General features: G+C 51.5%; 1 protein-coding gene across 7 annotated transcripts in view; it reads right to left on the reverse strand.

The window, feature by feature from the left end:
• Positions 1–4469, reverse strand: part of tti2 (TELO2 interacting protein 2) — an 18997-nt gene extending 14528 nt beyond the window's left edge. The window contains exon 1 of one of the 7 annotated variants that reach the window (XM_078429105.1): positions 4345–4469. The gene's annotated coding sequence lies outside the window, so the exon portion shown is untranslated. Of the gene's footprint in view, positions 1–2967; positions 3059–3092; positions 3221–3268; positions 3648–3973; positions 3996–4017; positions 4040–4344 lie in introns of those variants that run through there. The other 6 variants (XM_078429110.1, XM_078429108.1, XM_078429106.1 and 3 more) reach the window with 6 other exon arrangements.
• Positions 4470–15365: the final 10896 nt, after the last annotated feature.

The raw sequence follows: 15365 nt of genomic DNA on the forward strand, positions 1-15365 counted from the left end.
ATGTTGTAAAGCAGAAGAATCTAGGAGCAGACAGGTACACAGTTCCTTGAAAGTGGTGCTATATGTAGATAGGGTGGTCAAGACAACTTTCAGTACGTTGGCCTTTATCAGAGTATTGAGAGTCATCACAGTAATTAGGGCGGTGAAGGCTATTGGCACGCTGGGCTTCATCATCCCACAGCTCCGCTCTTGCTCCCCCTCCCCCCAGTCGTAACAGGGACAGCACATAATCCTCCAACATTTTCGCCACCTTCCACCACTAACGACATCTTCCCATCTCCATCTCTTTCCGCAGAGACCATTCCCTCCGCAACTCCCTGGTCAACTTGTCCCTTCCCACTCAAACCACCCCCTCCCCAGGTATTCCCCTGCAACCGCAGGAGATGCAACACCTGTCCCTATATTTCCCCCCTCGACTCTGTCTAAGGACCCCAACAGTCTTTTCAGGTGAGGCAGAAGTTCACATACCCCCTCCAACCTCATCTGCTGTATCTGCTGTTCCAGGTGTGGACTCCTATATATCAGTGAGACCAAGCACAGGCTCGGCGATCATTTCGCTGAACACCTCTGCTCAGCTAAACCTACCTGATCTCTTGGTTGCTAAATACTTTAACTCCCCCTCCCATTCTCACACTGACCTTTCAGAGTGCGGCCCAGCACAAATTGGAACAGCACCTCATATTTCGCTTGGGCAGCTTGTACCCCAGCGGTATGAACATTGACCTCTCCAACTTCAAGTAACCCTTGCTTTCCCTCTCTCCATCCCTCCCCCTTCCCAGTTCTCCGACCAATCTTGTCTCCGACTACATTTTATCTCTGTATGCTTTGAACAGAGATAAAAAAAAAGCAGCTAACAATGATCTATTCTACATTTTCCTTGATCTCATTCCCTTTGTCCTATTTTCACACCTTACACTTCCTAATCTATGCATCTCCCTCTCCCGACATCAGTTTGAAGGGTCTTGACCCGAAACGTCACCCATTCCTTCTCTCCAGAGATGTTACCTGGCCCGATGAGTTACTCCAACATTTTGTGTCTATCTTCTATTGAATATAGAAGTTGTGTTGCAGTTGTACAAAACATTGGTGAGGCCACATTTAGAGTGTTGTGTTCAGTTCTGGTCATCTTGCCATATGAAGGGGGGCCATTAAACAAAGAGTTCAGAAATGATTTATGAGAAAATTGCCAGGACTTGAGGGTCTGAGCCACAGAGAGAAGCTGGGCAGCCAAGGACTTTTTTGCTTGGAGCCCAGGAGGGATGAACTTACAGCGGCGTTTCAGATCATAATGGGGATCGAGTAAATGCACAGAATCGTTGACTCGGTGTAGGGGAAATCAAGAACCAAGGGACATAGATTTAATGTCAGAGGGGTAAGATTTAATAGCAACATTTTCAGAGAGGGTGGTGGGTGTATAGAACAAGCTGCCAGAGGAAGTAGACAAAGAGTGTAGGAAGGAACTGCAGATGCTGGTATATGGTATGGTTTACATCAGTCTGAAGAAAGGTCTTGACCCAAAAGGTCACCTATTTCTTTTCTCCAGAGATGCTGCCTGACCAGTGAGATACTCCAGCATCTTGTGTCCATCTGCCAAAGGAAGTAGTTGAGGCAGCTACTGTTAACATTTAAAATGCATTTTGTCACATAAGTGCAGAAGAAAGGTTTAGTTTTATGGGCCTAACACGAGCAGGTGGGACTAGCGTAGATGGCCATCTTGGTCAGCATGGGCAAATTGGGCTGAACATTCCTGTTCTGCCATTCAGTAAGATTACGACTCATATTTTACCTTAACATTACTTTCCTGCACTCATCCATTTTAAACCCTTAATGTCTGAAAACATCTGCATGAATAGATTTAACAAATGAGCTTTGACTGCTTGTTTTGGCAGTGAATGCCAAAGATTCGCTATCTTCTGGTGAAGATAATGGGATAAGAGGTTTTGAGGGATATGGGCCAAATGCAGGCAAATCAGACCAGCTTAGATGGGGCATCTTGGTCAGCATGAATGAGTTGGACCGAAGCAACAGCTTCTGTGCTGTACAACTCATTTAAAATATTTTAAAATATATTATTAAATATTTAAACAGAAATCATCTTGATTTATTGAAATCAGCATAAATTTTAGAACAAGCAAAATGTTGAATTTTCATGTACCAGCATTTTAATTTAAAATGGCCTCATGATAAGGGAGTAATTGATGAAACAATAAATAATTGTTGTATCAGCAGATGAAAATTAATAAGATGTGATATTAAGAAAATCCCTCAGCAAATAAAATAATTTGCTGTTTGATCATTCTGGTCTTTGGACCATGTTTGATTACACCTATAAAAAAATAACGTGCTGGAGCAACTCAGCGGGTAAGGCAGCATCTCTGGAGAGCATGGATGGGTGACACTTCAGGTCAGGATTCTTCTTCAGTCTGAGGAAGGATCTTGACCTGAAATGTCACCTATCCATGCTCTCCACTTGCTACCTGACCCACTGAGCATAGTTTAGCGAGAAAGTGCGGAAGCAGGCCCCTCGGCCCACCGAGTCTGTACTAACCAGCGTTCCCCGCACACTAACATTATCCTACACACCAGGGACAATTTACAATTTTACCGAAGCCAATTAACCTACAAGCCTGCACGTCTTTGGAATGTGGGAGGAAACTGGGTGCACCCGGAAAAAACCCAGGTGGTCACAGGGAGAACGTACAAACTCCATAGACAGCAGCCATAGTCGGGATCAAACCCAGGTCCCTGGCGTTGTATGGCAGCAACTATACTACTGCGCTACCCCAAATTGCTCCAGCACTTTGTGTCTTTTAAAAAAAATAGACCAGCATCTGCAGTTCCTTGTATCCTCCTTGATTCCACCCACGTTCTGAATGAGATCTCCATAATCTAAACTAGGGACGCCTGTCCATTCCCACTGCAGACGCTGCCCGACCCGCTGAGTTCCTCCGCCACTTTATGTTTTACTTCACATTCCAGCATCTGCGGTTCCTTGTGTGTCAACGATCTTGGTCGATTTAGAATATCCCATTTTCCTGCTTTGTCTGTGGTATCAGGAAAAACGGATATTCACCGTTGTTCATTTCTCTCACCTCCAGTGTTAAAGTCAAGACAATAAATACTGTACAAATGGAGATGCGAGGAATTGCAGATGTTGGAATCTTGTGCAAAACAAGACGTGTTGGAGGAGCTGAGCGGGCCAGGCAGCATCGATGGAGAGGATCTACAGCCGCCTGAAGAAGGGCCTAGAACATAAACGCCGTCTGACCATCATTGCCTGTACAGAGGCTGCCCGATCCGCTGAGCTCGTTTTGCGAAATTATTGCAGACGTTGTCTGATGTTATAGATCAGGAAACGTCGACCCCTCACAGGAGCTTCGTGGAGCGTGTTTTTCCAGAAGCCCGGGCCCCGAGTGAAGCCGATCCTCAGGCTCAGCTCAGGCCGCCTTGGCTTTACCCTGGTCGGGTATCCTCCCGCCCGCGAGTGCCGGAGTTCCCACCGACCTCAGGCGGCGCCGGGGCCCATCCCTCCAGGCCCCGGGATCAGGGGTGGATCGGGCGGCCGGGGCTCTCTCCACCCGGCCTGCAGGACACCGGGAGAGACCCAGGCCCCGGCCGCCCCTCACCCAGGCGCCGGCCGCCCCCTCACCCAGGCCCCGGCCGCCCCCTCAACCCGCCCCTCACCTAGGCCCCGGCCGCCCCCTCACCCAGGCCCCGGCCGCCCCCTCAACCCGCCCCTCACCTAGGCCCCGGCCGCCCCCTCACCCAGGCCCCGGTCGCCGCCTCAACCCGCCCCTCACCCAGGCCCCGGCCGCCCCCTCACCCAGGCCCCGGCCGCCCCCTCACCCAGGCCCCGGTCGCCGCCTCAACCCGCCCCTCACCCAGGCCCCGGCCGCCCCCTCACCCAGGCCCCGGCCGCCCCCTCACCCAGGCCCCGGCCGCCCCCTCACCCAGGTCCCGGCCGCCCCCCCACCCAGGTCCCGGCCGCCCCCTCAATCCGCCCCGGCCGCCCCTCACCCAGGCCCCGGCCCGGCCCGGCCCGCAAGGCGGCGACACCCTGGGCCTCCGGGACACCCTCCACTCGCTTCCCCCCCACCCGGGCCCGCGGCCCCTCTCTCCCTCCCCCCGCCCGGCCCGCGGACACTCCCTCCCTCCCTCCTTCCGGACCCTCCGTCCCTCCCCGTGCCTGCGGACCCTCTCTCCCTCCCCTGGCCCGCGGCCGCGGCTGCGGCCACTCCTTCCGCTGGACACTCCCTCCCGGCCCGCGGACTGCGGCCACTCCCTCCGTCCGTCCGTCCGTCCGTCCCTCCCTCCGCCGGCCCCTGGACGTCAACAAGCGCTCACCTCCCTCCCCCTCGGCCACGGCGCGGCGTCTGCTTCCGGTCAGGAAAAACCCCGCCCAGCGGAAACCCCGCCCAGCCCGGCCTGTCCCGGTCCCGGTCCCGGCCCCGGCGCGGATCGGAGATTCCGCGGACCCCGCCAACGGGCTCAGTGTCCCCGCCTCTCAGAACCCCCGACAAGTTCGGCTCGCACTTTAGTTCCGACCGCTTAACTTGGGAGCAGCAGATCCCTCACCACCTTAGCAACGGTCCTAGCAACTGCTGCCTCCAAGGTTGGACCAAACTCGGACAGACACGGTATTCAAGTCACCTAGAAGGTTGAGTCTGATCAGGGTGTAAGAAGAATATAAAGAACACATACATTGGCCTTCATCAGTCAGAGTGCTGTTGAGTATAGAAGATGGACACATAAAGCCTGAGTAACTCAGCCGCTCAGGCAGCATCTCTGGAAAGAAGGAACAGGTCACGTTTCGGGTCGAGACCTTTCTTTGGACCCAACCGATGAGTTGCTGCGTGACCCGATGAGTTACTTCAGCTTTATGTGTCTATCTTCAGTTTAAACCAGCATTTGCAGTTCCTTCCTGTACATATTCAGTATAGAAGTTGGGAGATCATGTTATATATTACATGACTATGTTGCAGTTATATAAGACATAGGTGAGGCCACATTTAGACTGTTGTGTTCAGTTTTGGGCACCATGTTGTTGGAAAGATGATGTCAAGCTGGAAAGGTTGCAGAGATTTATGAGGATGTTGCCAGGACTCGAGGGTCTGAGCTACAGGGAGAAGTTGAGCAGGCTCGGACTCTATTCCTTGGAGCGCAGGAGGATGAGGGGTGATCTTATAGAGGTGTACAAAATCATGAGGAATAGATCAGATAAATGCAGTCTCTTGCCCAGTGTAGGGAAATTGAGAACTAGATGACATAGGTTTAAGGTTCGGAGGGAAAGATTTATTAGGAACCTGAGGGGCGACTATTTTGCACAAAAGGTGATGGGTGTATGGAACGAGCTTCCGGAGAAGGTAGTTGAGGCAGGTACTATTGCAATGTTTTAAAACATTTAGACAGGTACATGGATAGGATAGGTTTAGAGGGATGTGGGTCAAATACAGGCCGGTGCGACGAGTGTAGACAGGGCATCTTGGTCGGTGTGGTCAAGTTGGGCCGAAGGGCCCGTTCCCACACTGTATGACTATGACTCTAACAAATCTTGAGTTTGGCCATTGGTTATTCTATCACGGAGCAATTCTAAACACTAATGTAAATATTGTAGCGACCATAGATATTAGTCCTAGGAGTCGAACCCTCAGATTGGCCAGCAAGGTCACATGTGAGTGCGACCGTAGGGATTGGTCCAGGGAGTTGAGCCCGCTGATTGGACAGCGTGGTCACGTTTGGTTTTGGCGCCCAAAACCAGTCAGTTAGGAGACTTCTTCGAAGTGAACAGTTACAATTAATGGTTGTCTGTTATCTTGTTCGTTATACTTAGTAATCGAATGTTGCTGTCGCAATAAACTTCTTCAACAAAGAACGAGCCTCCAGACTCGCCATATAGGTGACCCCGACGTGATCCAGCCGATCACCTACCATGAATGAACAAGACGCCTCGTCTTCGGTTCCTACGCCCGGCACACCGCAGCTAAACGCGGTCAGCGTTCACCTTCCGCCGTTTTGGGCACATCAACCGCAATCCTGATTTGTCCATGCCGAAGCTCAGTTTCACCTAAGAAACATCTCGACGGACGCGACAAAGTACTATTACCTCGTCAGTGCTCTACCGCCGGAGACGTCCGCGCGGGTGATGCGGTTCATCATCGACCTTCCTGCAGACGACAAGTACGAGGCACTGAAGGTACTCTTGTTACGAACCTTCGGATTCAGTAGGCATGACCGAGCTAAGAGGCTTATGCACCTACCGGATCTCGAAGATCGGTGCCGTCCGCCCTCATGGCTGAAATGTTGGCGCTAGCAGGTGAACACAAGGATTGCCTCATGTTCGAGCAGGCTTTCAGAGAGCAGCTTCCCGAGGATGTCAAGCTCATGCTCACGGATTGTTCTTTTAAGGACCCCGTGGCATATGCAGAGAAAGCTGATGCGCTCATGGCATCCAAATCAAAAAGAAACAGTTCGATCAACAAGGTCTCGGCATCAGCGGGCGGGCCGCAGCGGCATCAAGATGCCTTTGACCGAGAGCTTCTGGCTCTCTATTTAGCTGTCCGTCACTTTAGGTATTTCCTAGAAGGCCGCCCGTTTGTGGCCTTTACGGACCACAAACCATTGACTTTTGCTTTTTCCAAATTGTCCGACCCATGGTCGGCCCGCCAGCAGCGGCACCTGACTGCCATCTCAGAGTTTACTACCGATGTCCGTCATGTCGCGGGTAAGCTTAATGCCATTGCTGACGCCCTGTCCCGGCCTGCCGTTTCCCCATTTCAGCGGTGGGCTGCGAGGTGGATCTCCAGGAGCTTGCGGAGGCACAGCTTCTGGCAGACACTGCCTCAGCATACCAGTCCACCACTTCGGGGTTGAAGTTGGCCCAGGTGGCCTGCGGGCCTGCGGGTATAAAAGTCTGGTGTGATGTTTCTCTTCCCCGCCCCAGGCCGGTGGTGCCTCCAGCGTCGGGTGTTTGATGCCATTCACGGGGCTGGCGCACCCGTCCATCCGCTCCACCTCTGCCTTGGTGGCCGCTCGTTTTGTGTGGCATGGCCTGCGAAAGCAGGTAGCCACTTGGGCACGTTCCTGCGTTCCCTGCCAGACCGCTAAAGTTCAACGCCATGTTCAACCCCCGGTGCATGAGTTCGCGGTTCCAGCAGTCCGTTTTTTCCATATTCATGTTGATTTAGTTGGACCTTTACCTTCCTCCCGGGGCTACACTCATCTGCTCACGGTGGTTGATCGATTCACCCGATGGCCGGAGGCTTTCCCGTTGTCCGATACCTCCGCTGCCTCTTGTGCCCGGGCCCTGGCCCTCCATTGGGTGGCCCGTTTCGGTGTTCCGTCCGTCATTACCACAGACAGGGGATCCCAGTTCACCTCTGCCCTCTGGGCCACGCTGGCGGAGCTGTACGGCTCCCGGTTGCAGCGCACCACGGCGTACCACCCACAGGCTAATGGGCTCGTGGAGAGGTTTCACCGGCAACTTAAGGCAGCCCTCAGTGCACGGCTGGAAGGCCAACTTCCCTGGGTCCTTTTGGGCATCCGGACTGCTCCTAAGCAGGATCTCGGTGCTTCGTCCGCGGAACTAGTATATGGCTCGCCACTTAGAGTGCCCGGGGATTTCCTGCCGGAGTCCTCTGGTCAGCAGCCTTCGGTTCCGTCGGTTTTGGCATCACTCCGGGCACGCGTGGGTTCCCTGGCTCCGGTTCCTACTTCGCGTCATGGGTATTTCATGGTACATGAACCGCCTGCCTTGAAGGACTGAGTTTGTGTTTCTTTAAAAAAAAATAAATCTGTTTATTAGTTTTTACAATTATTTTAACAATGAACAAACAATACGCGTAAAGATACACCCTAATAAATATTGGTATATGTTGAAAAAGGTATAAAAATTTTGGTAAAGTAACCATTTTAATTAGGTTAATGCGACCGGCCAGTGATAAGGGCAGAGTAGACCAACGGTTAAAATCTTGTTTACAACGTTCTAGTAAGGGGAGAAAATTTGCATTAAAAATATGGGAGAAGGATTTAGTGATGACAATGCCAAGGTATTTAAACCCACTATCCATGCGCTTAAAAGGGAAAAGTGAATGAGGCATTCTTGTGGCTGCGGGGTTTATCGGAATGAGTTTCCGTTTCTGCGTAGGGATGCCCATCGTTCCCCATTGCAGAGGGTCTATGAAGGCCCGTTCCACGTGGTGCGTAAAGGGACGGTCACCTTCACCTTGGATGTGGGCGGCAGGAGTGAGCTCGTCTCGGTGTCCAGGCTCAAACCTGCGCACTTGGATCCGGACAGCCCTGTCCTGGTCGGCCAACCGCCTCGGCGGGGCCGTCCTCCTGCAGTTCCACCCGATCCGGGACCCCCTGTGCCTGTGGTTCCGGCAGCCCCTCCCCTTACTCGTTCTGGTCGTGAAATCCGGCTCCCTGCTAGGTTCCGTACCTTGGGTTCTGGGGGGGTCACGTAGCGACCATAGAGATTAGTCCGAGGAGTCGAACCCTCAGATTGGCCAGCAAGGTCACGTGTGAGTGCAACCGTAGGGATTGGTCCAGGGAGTTGAGCCCGCTGATTGGACAGCGTGGTCACGTGTGGTTTTGGCGCCCAAAACCAGTCAGTTAGGAGACTTCTTCGAAGTGAACAGTTAGAATTAATGGTTGTCTGTAATCTCGTTCGTTATACTTAGTAATCGAATGTTGCTGTCGCAATAAACTTCTTCAACAAAGAACGAGCCTCCAGACTCGCCATAATATAAAGTTTTACTCTACAAAAGGTTATGGATTGTTTTATGTTAAGGAAGGACTCAAGTGGAACAAAAGACGCAGGAACAAAGATGAGAAACGGGATCGCCAGGTTCCAGTTGAATGTTGGAGCGGCTGAAGACTTCTCTTTGTACAAAACAGACTTTAAGATGAGTCAGTGTCACTTAGTTTTGTTACCAACATTTAAACGGTTTCTACCATTCTCAGAAATATAGAAACAAGGAACGGCAGATGCTGCTTTACACAAAAGGATACAAACTGCTGGAGGAACTCAGCAGGTCAGGCAGCATCTCTGGAGAACATGGAGAGAGACTCTATCAGTCTAAAGAGAGGTCCTGACCCGAAACATCACCAATCACCTATCCATATTCTCTCGAGATGCAGCCTGACACGCTGAGCTACTCCAGCATATGTATATATATGTATATTTCTCTCTCTGCCCTTAATACCAGCTGGCATTTCCTCATTTAGGTGTATAGATCCTTGGGACACATCATGGTGCTTCATTTGATGTGAGCAAGAGATTTTCCTTTGGAAAGCATCAAAGCCTTGATAGATCGAACAATCCACCATTTTCATCTGTAGATGGCAGTAGTGTTAATCAAATACTTAACTATGGCGAGTCTGGAGGCTCGTTCTTTGTTGAAGAAGTTTATTGCGATAGCAATATTCGATCACAAAGTTTACTTAACGAGATTACAGACAACCATTAATTCTAACTGTTCACTTTGAAGAAGTCTCCCAACTAACTCTTTTGGGCGCCAAAACCGCACGTGACGGCGCTGTCCAATCAGCGGTCTCACTCCCTGGACCAATCCCTACGGTTGCACCCACACGTGACCTTGCTGGCCAATCTAAGGGTTCGACACCCAGGACCAATATCTATGGTCGCTACATGACCCCCCCCAGAACCCGAGGTACGGAACCTAGCAGGGAGCCGGATTTCGCGACCAGAACGAGTAAGGAGAGGGGCAGCCGGAACCACAGGAGCGGGGGGTCCTGGACCGAGTGGAACTGCAGGAGCGGGGGGTCCTGGACCGGGTGGAACTGCAGGAGGACGGCCTCGCCGAGGCGGTTGGCCGACCAGGACAGGGCTGTCCGGATCCAAATGCGCAGGTTTAAGCCTGGACACCGAGACGAGCTCACTCCTGCCGCCCACGTCTAACGTGAAGGTGACCGTCCCTTTACGCAAAACCCGGAACGGCCCTTCATAGACCCTCTGCAATGGGGAACGATGGGCATCCCTACGCAGAAATACAAACTCACAGACCTTCAAGGCAGGCGGTTCATGCACCATGAGACACCCATGACTCGAAGTAGGAAATGGAGCCAGGGAACCCACGCGTGCCCGGAGTGATGCTAAAGCCGACGGAACTGAAGGCAGCTGACCAGAGGACTCCGGCAGCAAATCTCCGGGCATTCGAAGTGGCGAGCCATATACTAGTTCCGTGGACGAAGCACCGAGATCCTGCTTAGGAGCAGTCCGGATGCCCAGAAGGACCCAGGGGAGTTGGTCTACACAGTCCGGGCCCTCCAGCCTCGCACTGAGGGCCGCCTTGAGTTGTCGGTGGAACTCTCCACGAGCCCATTAGCCTGAGGGTGGTATGCCGTGGTGTGTTGCAACCGGGAGCCGTACAGCTCTGCTAGCGTGGCCCAGAGGGTCGAGGTGAACTGTGGCCCTCTGTCGGTGGTAATAACGGACAGAACCCCGAAACGGGCCACCCAATGGAGGGCCAGGGCCCTGGCACAAGAGGCAGCGGAGGTATCTGACAATGGGAAAGCCTCCGGCCACCGGGTGAACCGATCCACCACCGTGAGCAGATGGGTGTAGCCCCGGGAGGAAGGCAAGGGTCCGACTAAATCCACATGAATATGGAAAAAACGGACCGCTGTGACCGCAAACTCTTGTACCGGGGGCTGGACATGGCATTGAACTTTAGCGGTCTGGCAGGGAACGCAGGAACGGGCCCAAGCGGCTACCTGCTTTCACAGGCCATGCCACACAAACCGAGCGGCTACTAAGGCAGAGGTGGAGCGGATGGACGGGTGCGCCAGCCCGTGAATGGCATGAAACACCCGGCGCTGAAGGGAGGGCGGCACCACCGGCCTGGGACGGGGAAGGGAAACATCATACCAGACTTTTGTGCCCGCTGGCCCGCAGGCCACCTGAGCCAACTTCAACCCTGAAGTGGCGGACTGGTATGCTGAGGCGGTGTCCGCCAGGAGCTCCTGGGGTTCCACCTCGCAGTCCACCGCTGAAATGGGGGAAACAGCAGGCCGAGACAGGGCGTCAGCAACGGCATTAAGCTTACCCGCGACATGACGGACATCGGTGGTAAACTCAGAGATGGCAGTCAGGTGCCGCTGACATTGTCCGCGTACCATACGTGCGGATGGGGCTGCCGTTAACCGCGATGAGGGTAGGACCTGTCTTACCCGATCTGGTCTCGAGGTCGGTCGGCGGTACGATACTGACAATGGCTCCCGTGTCAACCAAAAATTCTGTGTCCGTGAATCGATCTCGGACGTAGAGGCATTGGTTCTGGCCAATCGCAACCGCCTCTATGTACGATCGGCCGAGGCATTTCCCGAGAAGGTACAAGGTGAGCGGCAGTTGCGGGATTCTCCACCCCATCGTAGATGGTAATAACACCAGCCGCACTTGTGTGGATCCTTGTGGCAGGCTTTTGGAGAAATGGCGGGAGACGTGGCGCCATCTTGATGCCGCTGTGGCACGGCTGCTGATGCCGAGACCTTGTTGATCGAACTGCTTCTTTTTGATTTGGACGCCATGAGCGCATCAGCTTTTTCTGCATATGCCACGGGGTCCTTAAAAGAACAATCCGTGAGCATGAGTTTGACATCTTCGGGAAGCTTCTCTCGGAATGCCTGCTCGAACATGAGGCAATCTGTATGTTCACCTGCTAGCGCTAACATTTCAGCCATGAGAACGGACGGCAGCCGATCTCCAAGATCCGGTAGGTGCATAAGCCTCTTAGCTCGGTCATGCCTACTGAATCCGAAGGTTCGTAACAACAGTACCTTCATTGCCTCGTACTTGTCTTCTGCGGGAGGGTTGACGATGAACCGCATCACCCGCGCGGTCGTCTCCGGCGGTAGAGCGCTGACGAGGTAGTAGTACTTTGTCGCGTCCGCTGAGATGTTTCTTAAGTGAAACTGGGCTTCGGCATGGACAAACCAAGATTGTGGTTGATGTGCCCAAAACGACGGAAGGTGAACGCTGACCGCGTTTAGCTGCGGTGTGCCGGGCGTAGGAGCCAAAGACGAGGCGTCTTGTTCACTCATGATAGATGATCGGCTGGATCACGTCGGGGTCACCAATATGGCGAGTCTGGAGGCTCGTTCTTTGTTGAAGAAGTTTATTGCGACAGCAATATTCGATCACAAAGTTTACTTAACGAGATTACAGACAACCATTAATTCTAACTGTTCACTTCGAAGAAGTCTCCCAACTAACTCTTTTGGGCGCCAAAACAGCACGTGACGACGCTGTCCAATCAGCGGTCTCACTCCCTGGACCAATCCCTACGGTCGCACCCACACGTGATCTTGCTGGCCAATCTGAGGGTTCGACACCCAGGACCAATCTCTATGGTCGCTACATAACCATGCTTCTGTATAATTACATCCAGCTCAGGGGAAAGCCTTTCACATGGTGGCAAATCCAGTTGTAACTGGTGCCACGACACAAATACTTTCTCACTCCAGCATCTGAGCAAACAATAGTGACGGAGCTGAGCAGCCCTGTGGCACAACTGGCGGAGCCACGAGTCAATGGTGTTTATTATTGTAAGAAAATAACTGCAGATATTTATTACTTGAATAAAGTATATATATATTTTTAAAGCGGACCGAGCGCAGGTGTTGAGCGAAGCGATCGCCGAGCCTGCGTTTGGTCTCGCCGATGTAAATAAGCTGCCATCTGGAGCAGCGGATGCAATAGATGAGGTTGGAGGAGGTGCAGGTGAACCTCTGTCTCACCTGGAAAGACTGTTTGGGTCCTTTGAAGTTGAGGGGGGATGTAAAGGGACAGGTGTTGCATCTCCTGCGGTTGCAGGGGAAAGTGCTCGGGGATGGGGTGGTTTGGGTAGGAAGGGACGAGTGGATCAGGGAGTTACGGAGGGAACGGTCTCTGCGGAACGCAGAAAGGGGAGGGGATGGGAAGATGTGGCCAGTGGTGGGGTCCCGTTGTAGGTGACAGAAATGTTGGCGGATGATTTGTTGGATACGCTGGCTGGTGGAGTGGAAGGTGAGAACGAGGGGGATTCTGTCCTTGTTACGAGTGGGGGGAGGGGGAGCAAGAGCGGAGCTGCGGGATGTAGAAGAGACCCTAGTGAGAGCCTCATCTATAATGGACGAGGGGAAGCCCCGTTTCCTGAAGAATGAGGACGTCTCTGATGCCCTACTGTTTATGTGGGGGGAGGGCATCAGAGATGTCCGCATTCTGCCTGACCTGCTGAGTTAATCCAGCATTTTGTGTTTTTTTATTGTCACCTATGTCAATTGTTAACGCAGTGAAATTCGTTTCCTGACCAACAGTCTAGTAGAGTATCACCATACCCCCGATTAGCGAAGGCACAGGAATCATCTACTGAGCCGCATGCAGGAGGAGCCGTGAATTTGGCGCCATGTTCAAAACCCAGGCTCTAGTTCTACCTGGACTTGTTCCAGGCAAGTCCCAGGCTGCTACTGGCCTCCAGACGTCTCCTTCCTTGGACGCCACTTCGCTCTCTTCACCCGTCCTTTGTTCCCCGGGTGCCTCCCGCAGCCGATCACGAGGGCGGGGTAGGACAGACCCTGGTTCCCTCTGCTCTACTGGACAGGAATAGATCAGGTAAAATGCACAGAGTCTTTTACCCAGAGTAGGGGAATCAAGAACCAGAAGAAATAGGTTTGAGGTGAGGGGGGAAAGGAGAATCTATTCCACTCCTGATTTTATGCACCTGTATAATATTTCCTCTCATCCCTTGCGCTCCAAGGAATAAAGTCCTAGCCTGCCCAACCTCTCCCTGTAGCTCAGGCACTCAAGAACTGGCATCATCCTCACAAATCTTCTTCGCACTCTTTCTAACTTAATGGCATCCTTCCCATTGCGGGGTGATCAGAATTGAACACGACGCTCCAAACGCGGTCCCTTCAAAGGAGTGCACAGTGGTGGAGCTGCTTGAACTGCTGCCTCACAGCACCAGAGACTCAGGTTCCATCCTGATCTCGGGTGCGGTTGGTGTGGAGTTTGCACATTCTTCCTGTTGCCATGTGGGTTTCCTCCGGGTGCTCCGGTTTCCTCTCACATCCCAAAGATGTGCGGATTTGTAGGTTAATTAGTCTCTGTAAATCGTCCCTACTGTGTCGGCATGGTCCAAAGGGCCTGTTTCCATGCTGTACCAACATAACTATAACTAAAGCCCAACTTGGAGCTCCTGAAGTTGATTCCTGAGGTGGGAGGGAAAAGATTTAATTGGAACCTGAGGTGCAATTTGTTTATACACAGAGAGTGGTGAGTTGAGTCCTACACTCACTAACGCTGAGCACAACAGTTTAGACTGACACTCGAGTGCATTTCGGAAGGATTGCATTATCCTTTTGGCTGGGGCCCCATTTCGTCACCTAGGTCCACAGAGCACTTTAAAGTAGCACAGAGTTGTTTTCTTGACAGCCTTGGCAAAGCTTATCCCTTAACTTACTTTAGTTGAGTTTAGTTTAGTTTAGAGATACAGTGCGGAAACAGGCCCTTCTGCCCACCGAGTCCTCCCCGACCAGCAACCCCACTCTTTTTTTAAAATTATTTTTATTTATTTATTTATAGTATTTTCAATAGGCATATAAAAATACATAAGTGGATAAATATAAGGGAATACATAAGCATAAGCAATGGCAATGTATAACATAAATATCCCCAGGTTGTGTAAAACAAATTGTTATCTATACCTAGAAGATATGTCGGTATATATATGAAAAAGATAAGGATAAAAGAAAAACGAAAAGAGAGAGAAAAAGAAGAAAAAAAAAAAAAGAGAGGAAAAAACAAAACAAAAAAACAAACAACAACAAAAAAAAAACAGACTGTACCAGGTGGTTAACGAAAACATAGTAGTGTCGCCCGCTCCAATCCCCTCTACCTGCATAAAGCAATATCAAGAAGAACGAAAAATATTGGAATAAGGTCACATTACATGATATGAAAATATTGAATAAATGGCCTCCAAGTCTGCTCAAATTTGATCGAAGGTTCGTAAACAGTACTTCTAATCTTTTCCAAATTTAAACATGAAATAGTTTGAGAAAACCAATGAAATAAAGTAGGAGGATTGATTTCTTTCCAATTCAACAAAATAGATCTTCTGGCCATTAATGTAAGAAAAGCAATCATCCGACAGATGGGGGGAGATAAACAAGTAGAGTCTATCATTGGTAAACCAAAAATTGTAGTAATGGGATGGGGCTGTAGATCAGTATTCAAAACCGTAGACAAAGTACTGAAAATGTCTTTCCAGTACCTTTCCAAGGAAGAGCATGACCAAAACATATGGGTAAGAGAAGCTATCTCAGAGTGACATCTATCACATATAGGATTTATATGGGAATAAAAA

Source organism: Rhinoraja longicauda, chromosome 36 (assembly GCF_053455715.1).
Source record: "Rhinoraja longicauda isolate Sanriku21f chromosome 36, sRhiLon1.1, whole genome shotgun sequence".
Taxonomy (NCBI): domain Eukaryota; kingdom Metazoa; phylum Chordata; class Chondrichthyes; order Rajiformes; family Arhynchobatidae; genus Rhinoraja; species Rhinoraja longicauda.